The sequence below is a fragment of the Odontesthes bonariensis genome, chromosome 1, assembly GCF_027942865.1.
Source record: "Odontesthes bonariensis isolate fOdoBon6 chromosome 1, fOdoBon6.hap1, whole genome shotgun sequence".
Lineage (NCBI taxonomy): Eukaryota > Metazoa > Chordata > Actinopteri > Atheriniformes > Atherinopsidae > Odontesthes > Odontesthes bonariensis.
The window spans coordinates 42971119-42976883 of record NC_134506.1 but is presented as its reverse complement, the minus strand read 5'-3'; positions in this window follow the sequence as shown (position 1 = coordinate 42976883).

Genomic DNA, 5765 nt, shown 5'->3' with positions numbered 1-5765 from the left:
GTTGACGTAATGACGTCAGAGCTAGCTAGTTTTTGACAACAGGGAAGAACCAGAGTTGGGAAGAACCAATGGGGAAGCGTGTACGTTGACGTAATGACGTCAGAGCTAGTTTCTGGTTGTTGTTTTTTTTGCCGCTGTCAAACGAAAAAGTCAGATTTTTCCGGACTGACGCTCATAAAAACGTTTCTATTTGCACGTCAGTAGAGTAAAACACATGTACTTCGTCTTCCCAACACCTCTCCCTGGACTTATTTACAAAATGGAAAGAAAAGACGAGGAATTACCACCGCATCGAACCCTGCCGCGCTTTACGTGCTGCATTCAACTGCATCAGAAAACTCGGAATTTCTGATGTTTGGCTAATTAAAAATCACGTAACCCCTTTGTGCGGTCTTAAAATTGTGTTTACTCCCCTTGTCCTATGGGTCAAAAATGACCCGCCCTACGAAAGCCCCAAAATAAAGCAACTTAATTGAATTTTAAATCCAAAATCTATTTTGTATGATGAAACCACCTGTTATTTATCTATTCAACTCAATTCAATACATTTTTTATCATACCCAGGGGGCAAAGCGAAAAAACAGACACGGAGCGTTGTAAAAGGTTTGACACCAGAAATGATATTTAGGACCTTCAAGGATCACAACCTGGGTGGACAACCCTGTCAACTAGCTGCTGGAAAGCTACAGGGGGCCAAAGACCCTCTTTTTGGGACATATTCCTGGCGGAATTATGTAAATGCATATATATAGGTACTACAATGGCATAAATAGTCACACACCTATAAAATTTGGCAGAGAGTATCCTGACACATAGGGGGAAACAGGAAAAAAAGATTCTGGGGCTTGCTGCCACTCCATTTTAAGATATCACCCTCAACATCCCAAAAAAGACAAAAAAAGTACTGTTCGTCTGACAAATTCTCATGAAAGTTAATATTTTTCAGCGCTTTATGGTGAATATCCAGTGGCGGAACTAGGCTTTTTTTCTTGGGGTAGCAATGGGGTGGCCAAGTGTTTTTCAGGGGGTCAATGGTTTACACCACACACAAATAAGTCTATGCGCTAACAGTGATGTGGCACCAGAAGAACATCAAACCATCTGTTAGTAATTGAGTAATGTATATCTGTTTATTATTATTGTATTATTATTATTTATTCCTATATGGACTTACGCATGTTGTTTTCTTGTCTTGTGTTCTTCTTTGATATGTCATGACTTGTGATAATTTTTGTCTTATACTACATATATATACATATACACACACACACACACAATTTCCAGGGACTACAGATGAAAGATGTGAAGTGATTATTTCTGGTGCCTTTACAAGTTAATTAATGTGTATTGATCTTTCTTATATAAACCTATAAACAGTAATTTCAATTTGCAATAATGTTTAAGTAGCCACGTGTTAAGCAGACAGAAGATGCCATTTTGAGTGCAAGTTTTAGTTTATTTATGTACAAAATGAATATGGTGCATTTACCAACACCCTGATACCATTGACAGAAACTAAAATGCACATAATAACTGAGTCACACAGTTACTCAGACACTGGGTCTGTTACACAGTTACTCTCACACACAGGTAGTCAGTTGTTCACACAGTCAGCAGTCCCTTAATTGTCAGCAAAAAAACAAACAAAAAACCCAAAACAAAAACAAAAAAGTAAACTGCCAACAATTTGACATGACATACAAAGACTGACAAGGTTTTAACTAAGCAAAACACACTACACAGGTAAGTAGGACACAGTGCAGAGCATGGCCATAACCAGAGACAAACAATACCCATCTTAGCTTCAACAAAGCATAGATCTTCTACCTTCTAGGGCAGGGGTATTCGACTAAAATTTAAAGAGGTCCAGTTAGAGACAATTTCTCGAAGCAAAGGTCCGGAAGATCATAATGTCTAACTATTTAGTGTGATATATATTTAAGTAGCCAAGTAGTTGTATCAACATCTGCATGTAATCAATACCTGACGGTTAAATCAAATGAATTCAGTACAATTCAAAAACTTTTTGACAATATTTATTGTCACATAACATAGAACTGAACATGTATGTATGACTACAGATAAGTATAATGTTCTCGGTCATAGCAGGGGCTCCATCTGTGGTTATTGAAACCACTTGTTTTGGCTCTATTCCTCTCTTTGTTAACATCTCCTTTATGGCCAGGTAGAGGTCTTCTCCTCTTGTACTGGTCTGAAGGGGAGTGACACCTAACAGGTCTTCACAGAACGCTTTCTGGACTGGTCATATTGGGCTCTGAGACCACTTATTTTCTGTGATCTCACTTCAGATTTGACTGGGTATGTTTGTTCAAAACCTTTATGTTTTGTCTCATAATTGCGTTTCACATTGGCACCTTTTATAAGTGCCACAGTCTCTGAACATATGAGACACACTGTTTTAATGCTCCCAGTGGGAAGTATGAACAGAAACGAGTCTGTCCATTCCGGATTAAATGCTCTATTTTCGCTGTCCACTTTTCTTTTTTTGGAGAGTGCCATTTGTTCTTTAATTTTCTATACCTTTCTCTGGCTCCGTCGTCCGTTCCTCTCCCTTTGTCCGTCTCACTCCTGTTTCTCAACTTTCTTCAAGTCAGTCGTCTGTATATCTCCCTTTGTTTTCTCTAACTGTATGCTATATTGTCTTTTCATGTGTGACTTGACTCAATCTCTTTTCTGTCTGCACTGTAGATTCGCAATGTTTACCGCCTGTAATGCACAGACTTGATTGGCTGAGTAGTATCACGTGGGATTGGTCTGTGCGTTTCCATAGCAGCTAAACTGCTACCGTATAGACTGCAAAAGCTGCGCCGGTGAAAATGGAAGCGCTCCGTCAGGTTTTATCGCTGCAGCTGAACTGCTACCGTAAAGACTGCAAAAGCTGCGCCGGTTAAAATGGAAGCGCTCCGTCAGGTTTATCATAACCTTCAGTGCGGTAACATGTCAATCATCTGGGGGGCACTTGGGGTAGCCAATCAGATTTCAAGGGGGTCAAATGCCCCCGTAGCCACCCCTGTAGCTCCGCCCCTGTGAATATCTATGCTTAATATGTATATAGAACACTTCCCTAATTCATAAGCTTCCATTTGAGTCCAAGATAGCCTTTCTATCTCAGATTGCACTTGCTGTTGCCAAAAGTCTTCTCTATATCCCAAATCGAGAATTGTACTGAAACTGAATTTACAGTCAGTGTTCTACCAAATGGGGTTCAGTGCTATTTCTTAATTTCTTCTTCTATCATTCGTGCAAATCAATGCCTCAGTGTTTATGAAAAATATCCTATTTTGATAATGAAAGAAACAAAATTCTTGGCAGCAAAACATTTATTTTCATTTAAATTTTCATAAATTGAACATAAAATAACCATCTTCTTGGCCAGAACTAGAAAATAGGATTGTGATTAAAATAAATAAAAGTAACCTGACATATACATGTCCAAATTACAGCAGGTAGAACAGGTTTTAGTATGAGTATCTAGCTCTCTGATTCACTGCTGCTGTCACTGAACTCCAATGTGGCAGTGTTTAATCTGTTGCATCTGGTTGCCAGTCCCTGGCAACGGCACCCTGTGTAGCATGGAACTCCCTTCTTTGCACAGAAACAGTTCTTCTGGCAGCCTTTGACACATCCACATGAGATTGTCTTGTTCATTGACACAGGCCAGGCTGGCTTTGTAGAAAGGATGGGAACTGCTTTTCCATTATCCATAGACCATCCAAATTCTGTGCATAAGGGAATTTCTGTGTGCGCTCTTTTCAATGAGAGTCGCTAGAGCAGCCTTTTGCAGGTGCAGGAGAAATGCCTCTTCTGTTGGGGGTAGTACCTTTAAGAGTGTTGATCTGTTGTTCAGGAACTTGTATGCTCTCAGTTTGCCCAGATCTGAATCCTCAAAGTGATCTGCTGTGGCTGTATACACAGATATGGTGAGGTCTCGTGCCTGGTTAAGGAGGTCATCTGTTATGACATTGGTTGTATTTTTTGTTATACAATACAAAAAGACAATCACCAGTTTTCAGGATTACACTTTTATAATTCAAAAAAATGACCCATAAGACAATCTTTGTACCCTAGTGGTGTACAGCCCACATGGAAACATAAACAAAATAAAGTATGACTTTTTCTAATGATGGGGTCCCTTTAGGAAAAGTCATAACATTTCAAGTTGGAAAAAGATAGTTTAAGGTATTTTTTCTACAGCTAAACATGGTGGTGGCTCACTTTTGACCCGCAGGACAACAGGAGGGTTAACCCTTTGATGCGCAACATGGGTCAACAATGGCTGGCTGAGTTTCTCTTTGTTCTATCCTTTAAAATCAATTTATTTTATGATAGAATATTCCAAGTATTCTTTAAATATCTTGTTTTTGATTACCACTGATCATTATTTTAAGTTTTACTTTCATACTTTATAAGCAAAAGTATTTTTTATATTACTACATCAAAAAAATATTTTTATTCAAAAAGTAAGACAGGGAATAATAAAATAAGGATGCATGGTAATTAAAAACAAGTTAATTGAATACTTTAAATATTGAATGATTAAGTTAATATTATGCAAAGATATGGAAAATGAAAACTCAGCCGGGTCACTTTTGAAAATGACTCAAATGAAAGTCCTTTTTGGACTACAAAAAGGGCCTGTTGTGTGTTTTCATGCTGATCTTAAAAAATAAAACCTTGAACAAAGCAGGAATATGCTGCTGCATTCACATGGTTTGGTCCATTAGTTTGCTTCCAAGGAGCCAAAGTGTTCCTGATCCATAGTTCTCCAGCTTTCTGAAGGTCTTTCAAAGTTTTTCTTTGGACATTTTCTGCTTTTTCAGGCATTTTCAGCCCAGTTCTTGCAACTGAGCATTTGTTGCATGTGTTTTTATCTTTGTTTAAGCCACTTAACTCTGACCAATGAATCATTCAGGCAGGAAAAAGGCTCCTAACTCAAGGGATGAACCAGTGTTGTGTCCACACAGAACAGACAACTTAGCAAAGAAGCCATTTTAAACTGGATCTTTAGGCACTTTGTTCCCAGCAGCCTGTCACAGAGACACATGATTTTGTTAGCTCTATTCTTTCATTGGAAGCTCAAGAATTTAACCTCAAGTTAAATAAAGTATTTATTGGTGGTCACACGTGAAGTGTAGCAGCGCTGGGCTCGGTGGAACAGAGCTCCCGCAGGAAATCCGTCAGACCGAGCCCTGATTTCCCGGTACATTTCGTATTTATATGACTCATTATTTCTCATAAGTTGGACTTACACTCGACCGAGTATGATTGGACATGAGCAGGTTCAACACCGTCTTTGTCATGTTCTCTGGATCAGCCAAACAATGTGTGTGTGTGAATCTTGCACCTGCTTTCCCAGGCTAATTGTTTTGTCTCACTGTGCTTGGATCATTTAAAGGCGGAGTAGGGGATCTTTTTCTGGAACATTTTTTTACATATTGCTTGAAATACTCTTCACACCCCCATTGCAACCAATTAATTAAAAGCTTTGACACAAATATGAAAAGTTTTAGTGGCCTCTAGAACGTACAATCTAGGAAAAACACTGTCCAATCATACTGAACGGATCGTTAACGATGATTGGATTCTGATGCCGTCTATCAAACTGCAACCTGCTCCTCCCTCCCCCTCCTTCCCCCTGTGCACGTACCCTGCTCCGTGAACGAATTACGCGTCCAGAAGCTTGGCAGGAAGCTAAACTAGAGCCAGCTTGGCTAGCACCTAGCATTATTAAACGTATAGTTATC